Source organism: Typopeltis vanoorti, chromosome 1, assembly GCF_054136105.1.
Source record: "Typopeltis vanoorti isolate ZY-2024b chromosome 1, IOZ_Tvanoo_1.0, whole genome shotgun sequence".
NCBI classification, from domain to species: domain Eukaryota; kingdom Metazoa; phylum Arthropoda; class Arachnida; order Uropygi; family Thelyphonidae; genus Typopeltis; species Typopeltis vanoorti.
Genome location: NC_143549.1, coordinates 50,261,794 through 50,281,639, shown reverse-complemented (window position 1 = coordinate 50,281,639; position 19,846 = coordinate 50,261,794).

Sequence of the window (19,846 nt, the reverse complement as noted above, 5' to 3'; positions counted from 1 at the left end):
ACAGGACTACATGGCGAGGCCTGGTGTGGAATATCATCGAGCATCGGAGTGACCATACGGCATCTGTAGATGCCCAGTGAACATAGAGAGAGTGTTTGTTAATGGTGTATATTCTTTGACTAGTTTGTCTATTTTATAGAGGGAAAAATCATTTCCGAATTAAAATATTTGTATTTCTATGAAGTAGTAATTATTTGTAGTACTGTGCGTAGATTTTTCTCTACAGTCAGATGTAATGTCCATTTTTGACTTATACGTTTTCGATTGCAGATGATGTCACGATGCCAGAAGATGATTGACAGAGATGAAGTTAATTTCGTGTATTAGGAACAAATGGAAGCGACTACAGAGGAAAACTGTGACCACTGATAAAATAAAACCACTCGTCGGAATGTTTTGTGCAGTTGTCTCAGCCTTTTTAGTATCTTTAACATTTGCTTTGTGTAAACTAATGAAGCACGTGAACCCTGTACAAATTCTAGTAATGAGGTCAGGATTGAAATTTCTTTATTACTCCGTTGCTGTCATCTACAAAAGATATTCTCTGGTTCCAAAATCTGGCCATGGATTATGGTTAATTCTACAGGTGGCTTTGAATTCAGTGTCATTCGTATTGTTATATTTGTCCTTACCATTTCTGCCGTTAGGAGAATTCACTGCACTCAGTTATATTTTTCCTGTTTTTGCTACGATATTTGCATGCATTTTGCTGAAAGAGCCTTGTGGGACTTTCCAAGTATTTTCGGTAGTTACTACATTCATGGGAGTGGTACTGATTGGTCTACAAAGTTTTACCCAACCAGAAATGGAATCATTGATAACTGCCTTTAGTCAATTGCAAGGGATGTTAATGATGTTCTTCTCTAGCATCATAACAGGTTTGGTGATGATCACTGCACGAAAGTTACAAAAAACTCCTCAAGTAATTATTAGCATGTATTATACTATTGGGGTTATCATTTTGGGAGTTGCATACCTTCAAATTACACACGCGTGGACTTTCTTTCGCTGTTTTACAGATGGAGTGCTAATTATAGTAACAGGAATGTTTGCATTAGTAAGCGAATTTCTCTTTATATATGCTCTGGAGTTGCAAAAGACATCACCGGTCTCAATTGGACTAACGGCAGCCATCGTTTTTAGTTATGCTATTGAGGTCGTATTCTATAAACGCTTTCCTTCGTGGATTTCGATCATCGCGAGTGGTATGATTATGGCGCCAGCAGTAGTGCTTGGTATATCTGATTATTACCATATTAAAAAAAGGAAAACCTTCAAAGTAAAGGTGAAAAATTAAATGCAAGCTTCCCTCAGTACATTGCATTATTGTATAGTGAGCAACATCCACGAGAAACATAATTGGAATGAAATGAACGATGGTTCAGTTAAAAGACTTCTAGTGTTTAAAAAGAAGAATAAAGCACTTTTGGAATGCATTTATTCCAAAAATGCTTTATAATATTAATCTTTTTATAACTTTTTTGGAACTTTAAATCAGTTGTAAAATGGATTTTCACATAGCACGATTTGATATACAATCTGAAACTAAGATGCATTGTACTATATTTTAGAACTGTTTTGGAAATAAATACCACTCGTATATCTTCTTAACTAAACACACCAAAGAATTTGCCTTGCGGAGAGTATCTCAACAGACGCACGCACGCAAGCACACACACGCACGCACGCACGCACGCACGCACGCACACACACACACACACACACACACACACACACACACGCACGCACGCACGCACGCACACACACACACACACACACACACACACACACACACACACACACACACACACACACACACACACACACACACACACACACACACACACACACACACACACACACACACACACACACACACGCACGCACACACACACACACACACACACACACACACACGGGTTCACGAATTTTTCTGTTAACTGAACTTAAACTTGCTGAGTTTTCATTATTTTTCTATATACCTATATGCTCAATCACTCACACAAATGGTTGCAGAAGATATGGTACATTAGTGCTATATTTAGGTAAGGGTTAAAAGAAGAGGAATCTTTTAATATTCTTTCTGAACAGGTACAAGTTGTAGTCCTTGTCTGTTCGAGATGGCGGAGGAAGATGAAATGAGAGAAGGAGGAAGTTGGATGGTTTTTCAGGTTCACGTTGTTAGCGGTTTAATAGAAATGAAGGAATCATGAATGTGAATTTCGCTATAACAGTAAAAATAGAAATATATTTATAAATGACACAAGGCAGACACTGATCATCTGTGAGATAGTAGCTGAAGGGAGTCTGTGTATATGTGTGTGTTGTGTGCGAGAGAGAGATAAATTATTGATTATCTAAACTGCCTTCTTGCCACCAATATCAAGAATTTTCAGGGAGGGTTTTCGTGCTGCACTCCAAATATACAAGATTTTAAGTTTTGATGGATTTGTACAGAATGGGTAGGTGATAAGTGAAATGTAATGTTTTTGGATGATAAAAAGACACCGAAATTTTGGACGGTAAAAGAAGGGATACAATTTTGCCATAAGGAAAGGAAGGAAATAAATATCAGTTCAGAAATAGAGATGTCTGTTATTGTATAGCAATTTGTGTATCACGAAAGGTAAGGTAATATGAACTGTAAAATTTTGTGAGTGAGAAAAGAAAAGAAAAAACTTCTATAGTAGGGAAGTAAAAAGCTGATCTATTTTGGTGATAGAGCAGTCCCTTTGTAACGACTAGGCTAAAAAGTTAAATTTAATAGAATTTTAATTGAAGGATATTAATTAACATACCCAAGTTAAAGTCGTGAAGGTAAAGATGGTGAAATTTTGACAAAAGACTTGATTACAACCGATATAGTATGCAATTAAAAGTGGCAAGCACAAGATAGCGACAACTGAGTGCAGAAAATATATTGAGATAAACAAGATGTAAAAATTTATTGAAGAAAAGTGAACATAGAAAAGATGAATTACGCAAATTTTGGATTTTGAAATAACTCAAAATAAGAATAATAAAAAAAAAGTTATATACGTTGCAAGCATGACGGGCTAACCGTTTCGTTGCGTTAAAACGCCATCAGATGAGAAACGTAAAAAACTAATTGTGAGCTAACCGCATGGTTTTATTATTATTATTTTTTATTATATATATATATATATATATATATATATATATATATATATATATATATATATATATATATATATATATATATATATATATATATATATATATATATATATATATATATATATATATATATATAATTCGGCAATTGGGCTAGTTTGAGATTACAGGAGAATTATTTATTTTGTTTAATTGGCTTAAGGAGGATGGTAAATAAGGTCTTTTTTGTGTTTATGACACATTGGATAGTTCTTATTGCTACCTACTCAGAACAACGTAATTGATATTCATTTTTTTGGACTCCTATGTTTAAGTAGCACTGATGATCACTAAGTTTTCCTCACCCCCTACCCCCTAATGAATAGTATGGATTAGTTTTAGTTTTTGATGTTTTGGCATTGCTAGATTACGAATTGATGAGTATGATTAGGACTGACGAGTAGTTTTTTTTTTTTTTTTTATTATGTCTCAGTATAAATTACATACAATAATAATATTTACAATATTTACAGTAAGGTTTATACAGAATTTTTGAATTTAGAATATAATAATAATAATTTTTTTTTTTTTTTTTTTATATGTATAAACGACTTATTTGTTTTTGTTTTTACAATGAAAATGATAAGGTTTACTATCACACAGAGTATCTGCACACACACAATGAAAAACATATTATCTTTTCTGTACAGTACGAAAATTTGATATACAAAATGCAGTGTACATTTTATAAATATGAGTATACATTTTTTTTAAACTAGCTAAATATGGATTGGCATCAATGTGCACACAATTCACGATACAATGCAGTAATGCAGCATACACACACAATTCAATAATAATAATAATAATTTTTTTTTTTTTTTTTTTTTTTACATTTCATTATGTCTCAGTATAAGTTACATACAATAATAATATTTACAGTATTTACAATAAGGATTATATAGATTTTTTTTTTATGTCTCAGATGAATTGCATACATAGTTGCTGTAGTAATTATATGTATATAATATTTATAACGCATTACAAGTGTGTATAACAGATACTTGCAAGTTAGTAATTTTCTTCCTCGAAGCTTAGCAGAGCTTATCTGAGGAAGATAATAGATGACAGAGGGTGGTGGTTTTATGGTTGTGTTCCTATAGTGGTCACAAGCCAGGTGTTGATTTTATTGTTTGTTGGTACATGCTTGAAAGACTTCGACTGCTATTACAGTTTAACTTCTTTTTTTTTTTGTGAAAATAGGGTTGGATTTAGACATGGTGTGTTTGTTGCTTTGTGTTCTTGTAGTGATAGGTTTTGGAGAGGGGGGTTGTCATAGGTTTTTGTGTGTGTGTGTGTGTGTGTGTGTGTGTGTGTGTGTGTGTGTGTGTGTGTGTGTGTGTGTGTGTGTGTGTGTGTGTGGTGGGGGAGAGAGAAACAGGAATTGCTCTAATTTTCATTCTCACTATAATATTTATATAGTGCCTGTTTCAGCTCTCTGTATGTTCCTAGGTTTCTGTTGTCGAACGGCAGTTTGTTTATCATGTCAGGTACGTAGAAGTTTCGGGTGGCTTTGCCGTGATGATTGTTGTACTTATATGTTATGTAGTTTGTTGACTGTGGTCTTGTTATTTGATATGTTGTTCTGGTTACTCTATATGTTGGACTGTAGTAGTGTTTTAACATGACTGTGTAGTGGCGTAATTGTTTCACCGTAAATATTTTGTGTTTTGTCCGTGCTTCGTGCATAAGAGTGGGTTGTTCCCAGAATATCAGTTTTATCATTTTATCTTGCAACCATTGTAGCCTGTTAAGTCTGTAGTCTGCGCAGAATGCGTATGATGTGATTGCATATCTTAAAATGTTTTCACATAATGCTTTATAGATTAGTATTTTTATGTGGGTTGGGGCAATGTCTTTTAATCTGTATAGTTTGCTTGCTATTATCCTAAGCTTAGTATGTAGGTAGTTTGTATGGCTATTCCAACTTTGATCTGCATCGAAGTGAAGTCCAAGGTAGCGTGTTGTTTTCACCTGTGTGATGGTTGTGATTTTAGGTTCTGCACTTTGAGTATAGGAGGATGAATGTTTGATAGTGAGATATTTAGTTTCTATGGGCAGGGTTTGGGGGTTTTTGAATATCATTAGCTTTGTTTTTCCAGGGTTTATATATATGCCGTTTTCGGTTAACCAGTTAGTGATTTGATTGATGTCGTGTTGCAAATTTTTGTAAGCGATTTTTGCAGTGTTGTGAATGGATACTATGGCAGTGTCGTCTGCATACTGGAAGATTTTACTTTTTAGGGGGAGTTGGCTTATGTCGTGTGTGCATATGTTAAATAGAATGGGAGATAGGACAGCTCCTTGCGGTACTCCACAGGTTACTTGTACCTCTTTGCTGTGTGCTGATCCTATACGTGTGATGTGCTTTCTGTTTTTCGTGTATGCTTTAAACCACTGGAGTAGACGACCTCCAATTCCGATATGGGTAAGTTTCGTTAACAAGGTTTTATGTGTTAGTGTGTCAAATGCTTTTGTTAGGTCAATGAATACCACTAATGTTATTCTGTTTTTATCCAATGCAGCGTTTATTAGATCTGTGAAATCTTCCAGGAGTGTTGCTGTTCCTTTATTTTTTTGAAAGCCATATTGTGTTTTGGGTATGATTTGAAATTTTTCAACGTATGTGGAGAGTTTCTGATGTACAATGCGCTCCATGATTTGGTTGATTACAGGCAGCGTGGCGATAGGTCTGTAATTACTTATTATGTTTCTTTTTCCCTGTTTGTGTATGGGTGTGATTAATGCAGTCTTCAGTGTTTCAGGTATGTGTCCCGTTTCGAAGATTTTATTTAACAGTTTTTGTATAACTGGGAGTAGGTCGGTTGAGTGTTTCTTGATGTCTTTTGGTCTGATTCCGTCTATCCCCGGTCCTTTGTTAGGATTAATTTGTTGAATTGCCAGTGATAGTTCTTCTTTTGTTACTGTGGGGAACCACATCGACTGGGTTGCTCGTGGACCTAGTGGAGAATGTTCGTGTGTGTGAGGAAAGGTTGTTTCTTGTAGCTTTTGGACAGAGTTCACGAAGTGCTGATTAAAGTTGTTTGCCAACTGTTTGAGGGATTTGGGGTCGCAGGCAAAGCTGTGTTTTATTGTTTCTGTGGCAGTGGTTCTGTGTATATTGTCCAGCATTTCATTAACCAGGTGCCAGGTTTCCTTTATGTCGTTCTGTGCTGTTGTTAATTTGTTGCTGTAATAGTTTCTTTTTGCCGTTCGAATCTGGGTTGTTAGGAGATTCCGTTTTCTTTTGTATTCAGTTTTTAAAGCGATATTGTTCGGTGACTTCTTAAGTTGTTTCCATAGGGCATCTTTTCTTTGTATGTCTGTTAGTATGTTGTCTGTTATCCATGGATTTTGTTTCGTTTGGGGGCGTATTTTTATTTTTGTTAATGCTTTGTTGTATATTTTGTTAAATGCAAGTTTAAGATTATTATATACAGCTTCAGCAGAGTATAAAGATGCTATCTGCATCCAGTCTGTTTTTCTGATTTCGTCGTTCACTATTGCTTCGTTTACAATGCTATGATACTGTTTTGTAGTCTCAGTGATTTTTATGGGTTCTGGTTCAGTGTGTAACTGCAATGCTGTGAAATAATGGTCTGCTAGTTTGCATGTTATGACGGCTGCTGTGTGGCTGTTTGGAGGGGCCCTTATATTTATATGATCAATGCAGGTTGAGGTTGTTGTGTTTCCGACTATCTCTTCTCGTGTATACGACTGTATGGATGGGGTTATGTTATATGCCGATAATAGGTCTAGGTATTGTTCTGTGTTGTTATTTATGTTCCTAATGTTTATATTAATGTCTCCTATTATTATCAAATATTTTGAGGTGCCTACTTTCGTGGCTGAAAGCCATCTGTTTAGTTCTTCTAGGAATTTTGTGGTGCTTAAGTTGGGTGGTCTGTATATTGCGTTTAATATCACGGAGTTTTCTTGTTTGATGTTTTTAATTTCGATGCATATGTTTTCTGCGTATTCTAATTTATAGTTTATTTCTGTTACTTCTAGTTTATGTTTGGTAAATATTATTATACCACCGCCTCGTTTTGTTTGTCTGCAGTGTTTGTGTTGTTGGAAGTGTGGCATTTGGTAGGAGGATGCCTCTTCGTTTGTCGTAGATACTTCAGTCAGTATTAAAATGTCTATTTCGTCTATATCTTCCTTCAGATAAGCTTGCAGGGTCAGCCAGTATTTTTGAATGCTTCTGATGTTGATGTGGAGACTAGATAGTCCTTTTTTGGGGATTGTCAGTTGTTTCCATTCTGATATTGATTTCAGAATGTGGCAATTATCATGTTCCGGGGTGATTACGTCTGCTTGATGGTGTGCTTCCATGTTGGTTGGGGTGCTGGTCCTTCTTTACGAGTTGTCAATATTCCTTTCAATGTGACAGCCTGTTGAGATCATCTACGGATTTTATTTCGATTGGTTTTGAGTCTTGTGTCTTTCTAAGGAATATTTTGCTGTCTCTTATCCATATAAACTGGTAATTGTTTTCTGTTTTTACTTTCCTTGCTTCGTAGAATATTTTCTGATAGTGTGGAGTAAGGTATTCTGACAAGTATATTGGGGTGTTGTCGTGGTCTCCTTTCAGATCCTTTACTACTGGATTTTTAATCTTGCTAGCTTTTATAAGCGTAGTTTTTGTTAGGCTGTTGGTGAGTCGCACTACGACGGGAGAAGGACGGGTATTATTTTCTCTTTTCCTTTTTTGTGGTAACCGATGCACTGACTGGATGTCTCTTGGTTCAATGGGGGAGCCGATTTTTTGGCTTAGTTGTATTACAGTGTCTCTTAGAGGTTATTTGATAGTTTAGTTTAGTTGATATTAATAATAATAATAATAATAATAATAATAATAATAATAATAATAATAATATCAACTACTCGTCAGTAGTAGATATTAAATGATATTTATCAGAAATGCTCAGATATCGAGGTATAAAACTTTTACATTGGCTGCACTGCATAACTCAGAACTTCGAATTCCAGACGATTGGAATTGAGCGCTCATAGTACATAAGAATGGAAATATATCTGAACGTGAGAATTACTGAGAAATTCTTCTACTGACGGTTCCTGGTGGTGTTTCTTCTCAAGTACACTTGAGAAAAGGCTTAGAAAAACTTCCACGGAAACTTCAATCAAATGGATCGCTTTAAGACAAAATAGTTGAGAAATCATGAGAATATAACAAGGATCCGCATTTAAGATTCACAAAAGTTGCAAGAGAAAAGATGTTGAAAACAGTACACTTACATGATGTAAATGAGACATTATATCGAGCAATACGAAGTTTATATTTTAGTTCTAAGTCAGCAAGTAACTGAAGGAGGTAAAAGAAGATGGTTTGATGTAAAATTAGGTGACAAGAGTGCACTTTATCTCTGCTGCTATTCGTCATCAATGTGGATTGCATTATGAAGGAAAGTGATATTAAGCCTAATATCAATATTGGAGATATTGAACTGTCATTGTTTTATGCTCATTATATTCTTAAATCAATCTAGTATAGGTCATCATGATTCCTGAATTAAAGTGAATATTTGCTTTAATAAATTCAGTATGAAAATGAGTAGGAACATTGAAAACTTCCTGAATGGGAAATCTATAGAACAAGCAAAACATTTCAGCTTTTAATGCACTTTTAGTGAAGAGAGGAAATTAAATATGGAAACAGACAACACAATTAGGAAAGCAGCTATGGCTTATTATTAAGTAAGAAGAAATTGGTCAAATAACTAAAGAAGATGTATTCATGGTTGCCGCATGTGGTCCAGGAGGCTTGGTACCTTTGGACGCCTGGTTAGAGACATTGGCTTCATGCTATTAGTATGACATCTCCAGGACTTCTTGTGTCTGAAGCACCAGCAATGTACCACGAGGGGAATACTACTGGGGGGGGGGACACGGCATATAGGCATAACACCCTTATTGTGACTGTTCCTCCATAGCCCAGACGATCACTCATATTGTGAATGACTGCCCAAGGGCGCCAATTTCATGGTAAACTCCAAGACATTCAGAAGTGACGAATGAATCCCTGGATTGGCTTTCTGGACTAGACATTAACCTATAGCTGCATTGTATTCTTTTTGCCATAAGAATGAATAAAAATTCTGAGAATGAGAGATTTTCTTTGCCGAGAAAAGAGTGACATTTTCATCTGCTTCTTTAATTTTATCCTTCTCTTTAAACATTGTTCCTATTGTTGACTTGCTTAATTTAAATTCGTGTGCGATCTTAAAACCAGACTCGTGTTTTAGTATGATTTTTTACTTTGTATCCAAATTGATAACAGCAGGTCTCTTTTTATGTGACTGAGAATCCTCGTTGTTGCGACTTTCCTTCGCCGCTCTTAAGATGACTAGCCCTATGCCTCCCGGTATATTCTATGGCTGTAGCTGCGTGTGTTCACGGGACCGGTTTGCCCGCTTGTGAGAGGAAAAACCCAGGGAAGAAAAAAACCCTGCTGACCATGCCAAGATAGGCTAACTTGGCTATGTCTGAGAATGATCCTTAAGCTCCTCAGGTTGGCGACGGAAATCGAACTCAGAACACTCCTTTCCCAGGCATATGGTTGAGAAGCGAATAGCCACTAGGCTAACCGCGCGGACATGACATGATTATAAAGATGCAAATTAAACCTGTAAAAAATTATGTACGTGCGGAAACAATAGGATCGGAAACGTATCGAATCGACGGTTATGATCTGTTTTAATAGTTCGTCTTTAAATCAGTAACGAATTTTGAACTCGGTGATGTGCTGAGCATATAGCCCATGAGCAAGAGTGAATACCAAGGAAGAATGTATAAAAGGAAGATACAGTCTCTGGAAAAACAGCGTAAATTGGGGGATTACCTGTATATACAAAGGTGGTCTGAAAAGTTCTCTGCCTCGACCATAGATTGCAACACTATCTGCAAGATTTTTTTTCTAAGTTGGTACATCTGTCATAAGCATGCATGTGAAACTGCAAGTCATTCTAATAAGTAGTTTGTTTTATAGAGCTGTCTGAAGCAAAAGTGATGTTTGTATCCCTTGAAATGGATAAAATTGAGTATCGTGCGGTTATAAAATTCTTAGTAAAAGAAGGTTTAAAATCAAAAGAAATTCATTCGAAGTTCATAAAAGTTTATGGGCACCCTTCTCCTTCGTTTTCGACATTTAAAAGATGCGCTGCCGAGTTTAAACGTGGCCGTACCAGCCTTGAAAGTGAATCCACGTGAAGGATCATCTTCAAGGCTGGTACCAAAAAGTGTAACAACATAAGAAATCATTGATCAAGTGCACGATATGGTTCAAAAGAACGTGTAGGATATATTTTGCATGAAGAATTGCAAATTAAAAAGCTTTGTGCAAGGTGGGTGCCACGCTTGTTCACAGCAGATCAAAAACGCACTCGTATGAAAATCTCTGCTAAGTGTTTGGAGCGTTTTAACAAGAATAAAAGTGATTTTGTGCGTCGATTTATTACTAGGATGAGACTTGGACTCACAATTACACCCATAATCCAAACAGCAGTCAAAACAGTGGACAGAAGTCGGCTGTTCAGCGCCAAAGAAGACAAATTCGGTTCCATCAGCAGGAAAGGTCATGGCATCAGTGTTTTGGGATGCTAAAGGCATTTTGTTTATTAATTTTCTTGCAGAGAGTAAAACAATAACCAGGGAATATCATTCCGATCTTTTAACTAGACTAGATGAAAAAATTCGTGAGAAAAGACCTGGTTTGCAGTAGAAAAATTTCATCTTTCATCAGGATAATGCACCTGCCCACAAAGGTGTTTTGGCAATGGGAAAATTAAGGGATTAGAAAAATCTAAGAAAAATGCACAAACAATTCCTTTGACAGGTCTAGGGAATATGGCTGGTCATTGGTAGAGCAGATAAGAAATGCCAACTTTTGTGGTTTGTAAGAGGTAGTAATGTTGCACAGGAGTTTTGTTAATTTTTCAGATGTGCTCCAAATACATATATAGAATGGATTTTGTATAGTCTCTATTTTGGAGGAATACATTGCAGTTATGTTTTTATTTATTAATTTATTATTATTATTATTATTATTATTATTATTATTATTATTATTATTATTATTATTATTATTATTGGTGGAGATTAAAGCTGTTGGTTAAGAAAGTGTAGAGAATGTAATTAAGTTCAGTAGTTAGGACACGGTTATCAGAACTAAGTCATTTATCCCTGTTAAATATGATTTTTATAACCCATATTGTTAGGAAGGGGAGAGGGGGATGACGTTCTAGAATGTATCTACTAGCATGTGTGGGTTTTCATTAAACAAAGAATGCCAGGGAGCCTGTTGTTTTTCTTTTCTAAGACGAACTGGTTCGTGGGATGTTGAATGTTTAGATTATTATTATTATTATTATCAAAACCCGACCTCCATGGAGTCAGAGAGGTACTCACTATTGCATACAATACTCATCCAATGGAGTTTTAAATTGATTCAATGTGTCCACATCCACAACACACTCAGGCAGTGCATTCCACTCACCAACCACCCTCCATGCAAAGAACCTGCTTCTCACACCCTCCTTATACAGTTTCAAGCAATGGCCTCTTATTCTACTTCCCTCTCCAATTCTATGAAAAATCTCTTCCATATTTACCTGATAATAGCACCTTCGTAGCGCAACTGGAAGAACGACGGTACGTTGTGCCCTTCGATTAGAAAAGGCCTAAGTTCGATTCTCGTCATGACTGGAGGAATCTTTATATGGACATTTTCAATCGAAGGTGAGTTAGCCGATCTCATGCGGGGGTAGCAGGGTTTTTTCTCCCGGAAACTCGGGTTTTTCATCCCGCATAGACAAATCGGCCCTTCAGAACATATGCAATTTACAGACAAAAGAATACTAGCTGTGGTGGTAGTGGTTGTGGGCAGTAGATGGCGTTGATGTAGGTGATTGATAGTAGAGGTTCTGTGTAGTAGTGGAGACGGAAAGTTGTATAGTAGGTGTCCTCCCGCGATGAGTCTTCGGACTCCTTGGAGGCGTCACGAGTAATAATAATAATAATAACCCCTGACCAGTTTATATGTCTCAATCATATCCCTCCTCTTCACGAGGCTCTGCAACTTACATTCCCTCAATCTGTCTTCGTGCTGCACATTCCAAAGACCACTGACTACCTTTGTGAATCTACTCTGTACCCTTTCCAACATATCCTCGTCACCATGGAAACTCGGCGACCAAATCTGTGCACAATAATCAATATGAGGCCTGATCAAGGCCTTATACAATGGAATCATAACCTGTCTATTTCTGTATGTCAGGGTTCTCCGCATCATTGCCATTATTCGATGTGATGTCTTCACAACTTGTGCAATGTGGCCCCTGAATTTCAGGTCCTTGTCCACCATCAGACCTAGATCTCTCATCTCCTCTACCTCTGTTAAAGTTTCCCCACCAAGTGTATACTTGGCATCCCATCGTTGCTTGCTAAATCTCAAAACCATACACTTGGCAACATTGAACTGATAATTCCACTTATCTGCCCATTCATGCAATCTATTAACATTTTCATTGCCAATTGCCAACTGAATATTGGAATTTCGTGTGGTGGCCAAATTTTTTTTATTTTTTTATTTAGTTAGCGACGTCCACGCGATAACGCGTGATCGGTCGTTTGGTGAGAACTCTCATCGCGCGATGTCGCGTGTTTGGCAATGAACATGTTAAAGTCCTCTTGTAAGGCATTAACATCAGCCCGACTAAGCATTGCTCTCCCCAGTTTTGTATCATCTGAAAACAGCTGGATATCACTAGCTAAACCCAACCCAATATCATTAACATACAAATTGAACGACCCCAAAATGACCCCTGTGACACACCACTGGTGACCTTTTTCTTTCCAGATACTGCACACCATATACAAATTTCTGATACCTATCTGACAGCCAGTCACTGATCCAACACAGAAGTCTGTTATCCGATCCCATCTTTTTCAATTTAATTAAGAGCTTGTTATGTGGCAGTCTATCAAAAGCCTTTGCAAAATCCAAGTACACCACTGTATATGCATCTCCTCTGTCCACGGTATTTGTCACCTTGTTATAGTACATAAGTAAGTTAGTGAAACATGATCTCCCCTTAACAAACCTATGCTGATAACTACAGACAATACTGCTGTTATCAATCCATTTCTGTATCCTACTTCTCATCAATCTCTCCAGGACCTTCACCACAACCCCTCCAGATATATAGACCGGTTTATAATTTGACGCTACAGCCTTATCACCAACTTTGTGCAGTGGAACAATTTTATCCTCCTTCCACTCCCTTGTATCCTATGCTGTTGCAAAACTCTTGTTAAACAGGCATGCCAGTGCTACTGCCAGTTCCCTGGAACATTCTCTTAAGATGCGTGGTGATATTTCATCAAATCCTATCGCCTTATTAACATCAAGGTTATTTATTTCCTCAAATACTTCCTGCTCACTCACAAGTAAGTTATCTTCTCCTATGTCCTCTACACTTAAGTTCCTCATGATTCCACCCTGATCAGGATGAAACACACTTATAAATTGATCGCTGAATACCTCAATAATGTCTTCTGCAGCAGTTACCATTCTACCACTTTCATCCCTTAACTTCATCTTGTTATGTGGCAGAAGGAGGAATGATCTTTCCATGATCATTCCTCCTTCTACTTGCCACATATATAAAAAAACTCTCTAGAGTTTTTCTTAGCCTGATTTGATAATTTCTGCTCACACTCTACTTTTGTTTTCCTTACTGAGTGACTCTCCTGGCTTTTTCTTTATATTATTCATCTTGTACTTCCTCCAACGGACTTTCTTTTTCCAGATTTCATGCTTAAGCTCCACATTCATCCATTTTATACCAACGTTATTCAGCCTTTTGGATACATTCGTACATTGATGCTGTTATGTATTTCTTTGTAAGTTCCTATGTAGCATTTATTTCCTTACCGCTCAACTCCTCGTTCCATGTTATAGCTCGAAGTTGTCTCCTAATCTTGTCATAATCACCAGCCTTATAATTCCACATATATCCTTTCCTTGCAAAAGCCTGCATATGACTAGCCACAACAAAGGTAATTACTTCGTGATCACTTTCACCAACTGGACGGAAATGTGAAACCCCTCTAACAATTACATCGTGTGATGAAATGATGAGATCTAGAACTCTTGTTCCTCGCATGCTTTTCTTTACATGCTGCCTGAGATAGTTATCTCTCAAGAACTCGAGAAATTCACTTTCCTCATTCCCAAATGCTATCTCTTCATTCCAATCTATACCGCCATAATTAAAATCTCCCATAATAATTACCTTTCCTTTGTTCACTAATCCAAGTTGTTTATACATTTCTTCATCACCACTTTTTAAGCTTTTAACGTAATTGTTTATTTTATTTATATGTTTATTTTGGATTTAATAAATATTTATTTCACTTTTGATAGATTAATACACATAATGATGCCAAGAAAATTTGAATCCGGAGCTATTAAAAGAAAACGACTTAGAGAAAACGAAAAACAGCTAAATAGTCAAAAGGAGCAATTTTTTCTTTCTTGCGTTCTGAAAATGAAGAATTTCGTAGAACTGAAGTTGTACTTCAAAGTTCTCGAAATTTTATTATTATTATGTGACACCTCCAGGGCAAAGACTCATCGAGGGAGAGTGTGCCAACAGCATCGAACGATTGAACTCTCTTCCAACTACTAACCGCGCTCAAACTTGCTTAACGTTTTGTGAGTCATTTGTAGCAGAGGCTCTACCAATCGACCAACCTTTCATTATCAGGAGGAGATAAAAGTGAAAATGAAGAACATCAAAATGATGTGGAAAACATAGAAGGAGAGAAAGAAGTAAATTAAACAAATCAAGAGGATTCCGAAGAAAATTTTCAATCGGAGTTTGTACTTACCAGCAAGCAAGCTATCTCTTATCCTACCGATATAGCAGTGTGGCCATTTACTATTAATGAACAGTTTATCGAGCATATTTTAATAAATATGCCCCAGAATGTTGGTAAAATCGAAAATTAAAAAAAAAAAAAAAAGAATACACAGAACGCAATCGAATATATGTCAGAAATGTAAATATATCACATTTTTACTGTAAAAAGGTGAATGGAACAAAGGAGAAACGAGAGTGGCTAATTTTTTCAGAAACCAGCAAAGCAATTTACTGCTTTGTTTGTAAATTGTTTTCTAAGTCAAATAATAGCTTAATGAACGGTTTTAATGACTGGGGAAATATAACACGAACCTTATGTGATCACGAGCATTCTACTGAGCATATACGAGCGATGTGCACGTATCGCAAAAGAAAATCAAGTTCTGTAAATAGTCGAATTGATTCTGAATTGCTAGGGCCAGCATTTAGAGGAAATACAAATAATATTTTTTCTGATACTTGCGGAAATTATTTATCGTGTTTACATTATTTAAGTCAATTTAATGATTTTTTAAAACATCACATGAAAACGTATGCCAACTGTGGTTCTCGCAGATCAAATTATCTTTCTTGCCATACTTGTGATGAATTCATAGCGTTAATAGCTAAAACAACAAGAGAAATATTAATATCAGAAATTAAGGAAGTGATTATTTTGCAATAATACTCGATTCAACACCAGATTGCCCATAATTACCAACTAGCTATGATATTTAGGTATGTTGTCGCAAATTCTGACATTAGATAAACAATTATCGGGTTCATCAGAATTACACAACATAATTCCTTATATTTAGAAGAGGTAGTATTAAAAAAATTAGAAGAATTATCTTTGGATATAAAAATGTGCAGAGGGCAAAGCTATGATAACGCTGCCAATATGAAAGGTATCTATACAGGTTTACAAGATAGGTTGAAAAAACGTAGTCTCTCTGCACATTATATACCGCGGAATCTTGTCCGGAAGCAGTGCAATATTTTTGTTTTATTCAAAATGTATATAATTACTTTTCATCTTCAACAAGAAGATGGGGATATACTCCTTAAACATTTTAATAAAAATCTTTAACAGTTCAAAGACTAAGTAAAACGAGGTGGCCCGCAAGAGCTGACGCTATATTGGCTTTGAAACGTGCATATAAACAAATTAAAGACGCATTACTTTGAATTATCCATTTCCCCTCATGAAAAACCTATTTCTAAATTAGAGAGCTCATCATTGGCTGAACATTTTGACAAACCAGAAACAGCGATTTTAACAGTTATGTGAGACAAAATTTTACAACGAATAAATGCTACTAGTAAATCTCTACAAGATCCCGATATGGGTTTGTTTTTAGCTAATAATTTGTTTCACGCTTTAGTTGGTTTTATTTTAGATATAAGAAATAGTTTTGCTGCTGTAAATGAAGAAGCGAATTTATTAACAGATGAGACAAAATTTAAAGATGAAATGGAAAGAGTTAAAAAACGAAAAAAAAAAATGAGTGACGAAGTTTCACAATCTAACAATGAGATTATATTACATGGGAAAGAAAATTTCGCTGTGAACACTTTTAATGTCACTTGCGATAAGCTAATTTTGGAAATTAATGAAAGAACAAAAAGCTATTTCGACATATTAGATATATTTGACTTTTTTTTAAGGAAGATATAGATCAAGACAAGTACAAGATTAGTATTGATAAAATTTTACAAACTTATGGGACTGATATTGATCCAGAAAAATTTATTGACGAAGTTAAGCAATTTTTAATAATGATAAAGGAAGAAAATTCTTCAATTAAAAATATGTACAAATTTATAAACGATGGGTTAAGGTCTACTTTTCCGAACGTAGAAAATATTTTAAAAATATTTTTGACGATGCCTATTTCAGATGCAAGTACTGAACGCTCATTTTCAGTGTTGAAACGAATAAAAAATTATTTAAGCAACTTGCACCAAAAAAAAAACAAGTGACCTGTCGTTATTATGCATTGAATCAGATGTAATGATCTCGATCAATTATGATGACATTATAGGTATATTTGCTAAAACCAAAGCCAGAAAAAAAAACTTTTAGTTATTAATTTTTTTATTTAAATTTGAACTGATTTATTTTTATACTTTTTTTAAAATGTAAATATATGTATACCAATGTTGTATTGTGTTATTAAAATGAGTTATTATGGAAATGTTGACTTTCATTTTCAATAAACTAAAAAAATGCTTATTTTTGAGGGCCTCATAATGATGTTGCACCTTGGGCCTCCAAAAGTATAAATGTGGCCCTGTCTATAGCCAGTCCTATCCAAGCCACATGTCAGTTGTGATTTCCCCCACTACACCTGCCAAATCACCTTTATCACCGCTTACCACATATACCTCCTTGTCTCCACTATAGCTCACCACTGAAGATGGGGTATAAGGGGCTCGCGCGAGCCCTTTGTTAAATTTTTCTCAAATTTGCGAGCCCCTTGTTCTTCTGGTTTAATAATATTGTAGAACTAGAAAAGACCACCGCGGAATGTATACATGCTGCTATAATTGCTACTTTAAATTCATATGTATTTTCCAATAACTATATAAAAAATCATCTCATAGCATTTTGTTCTGATGGAGCTAGTGTAATGTTAGGAGACAAATCAGGTGTTGCAATCAAACTTCTACAAAAATTTTCCAACATTGTGATTCCCAGCATTGCGTTGCTCATCGTTTACAATTAACATTCGATAAAAAAACATTAAAGAAATAAATCATTTTGAAATATTTATGGATAAATTATATGCTTTTTATCATCAATCGTCAAAAAATCAACGAGAATTAAATACGATTGCAAAAGGCCTTGGTATCGAAATTTTAAAGATCGGGCGTATGTTTGGAAGCTTTATGCAAGCATTTAGCATCGAACGATAAATATAATGGCTTTTTAAACCGACATCTCAATTTGGAATTTTTAAAAGATCTAGCATTAATGATTGATAGCCTACAGGAATTATATCTGTCAGAAGCTCTACAAAGTCGCAATATAAGGCTGGCAAGGTAACCTTTTTTTTTTTTTTTTTTTGCTCGACGATGCGAGCCCTTTGTTAAAATTTCCATAGCTCACCACTGCCCATCTTCATACACACATTCACTCTCTCTCTATGCCATGTCTCCCTGTCCACCGAGTCATCCCCCCCGTTTCCCTGTTCCTCTTGTATTCCCGCTCTCTCTTCCTCTCTCATCCCAGTACTGTTTCCACTGTCAAGCACTCTTCGGTACCACTCTCCTGATTTTTCTCTTCATCTCTTCCTTCTGATCTCTGGAAAGCATCACACACTATACTTTCATCCAGCAACACTTTCTCCAGCACCCTCACTCCAAAGCCATTTAAATGCAACCCCACACGCCCGTATAATTTCATTCTTCCCTCAAACACATGCCATACATCCACTCCACTCCCTTCTCATACATCTCCACCAACATACCATTCATGATTTTGGCTCTCCATTGCAACTCATCATCATCATACTTCAGATGTGTTAAGAAAATATTGAGAGTATCCAGATCACATGGCCAAATGGAGAAAACATCATTATATCAGCGCTTCGCAAACTGTGAGCCGCGGACCCCTTGGGGGCCGTGAAAGAATGAAAACAAATTTAAAATGTTTTAAGACTAAGTAGATTTTTTTATTTTAAAACAAACGTATTTAACTTTTATTATTTTATTATTTCTTTTTTGTTATTTTTTATATTTTAATGGAAAAATTCACACATTGGTGTTGGTTTACAAACTTTGCTTCCAGCGTATTTCGGCACTTAATGAATATTAGTAAATATTGCTTATTCATATGTTTAATTTCAAAGCAGTGGTTAATTGTATTTACTTCGAATGCTCTCCAGGGAAGCTCCAAATCGTCCTGTCCCTTTCATCACGCGTTCGTAATCAGGAACTGTTGATATTGACTTTATATACATATCAAAACTCGTTTTATATTATCACTGTCATCCGAGCTAGTTTTCTGTTACCAATAAAAGTTTCGCATATACTTCACACATGAAAAAAAAAAAGCTTAAACAAGTTCATGTGGGGAAATAGTAACTCGCTTGCAGTGATAAACAACACGCCCTCCCGCAGAGGCAATAAAAACAAGTACTTTTATTATGCCAGTGAATAAGGTATGAGGAGTCTGTGTAATATATTTCTCAACAAATAGTGCAGTTAGAGACAACTGGGATAAAAACACACCAATTAATGAATCACATGTCCCCTCATACAGAAACTATGCTGTATATATATATATAGACTGAAACAAAACCATATGTTGCATGGGCAAACACAGTATCTAACTAAAAACTACTGTTATTAATTAGATGTCTGTGTGAGTTCGATTTCCCAAGGCAGCAATAAAATTCAACCGAACGTGTTAAAATTCGTAAAAGTGTTAAAACTAAGTAATATATATATATATATATATATATATATATATATATATATATATATATATATATATAATGAATGTTATGGCAGTTTCACATATGGAATTCGGTTGAAGAGAGTTAGCATTTCAACTCAATTGTCAGCTATGCTTTTATCTTTCGGTTGCGCGATCTTTTGTTAATACCGCACCAATCATATGCACGTTTTAATAACCTGCTTTTGCTGTCTGTTTCGAATTAGGCTGAATTACCGTAAAGGGAGAAAAGTCACAAAAGAGAAAAAAGTTCCTGGTCCGGGGATTCCCTTATTTAGGTAAT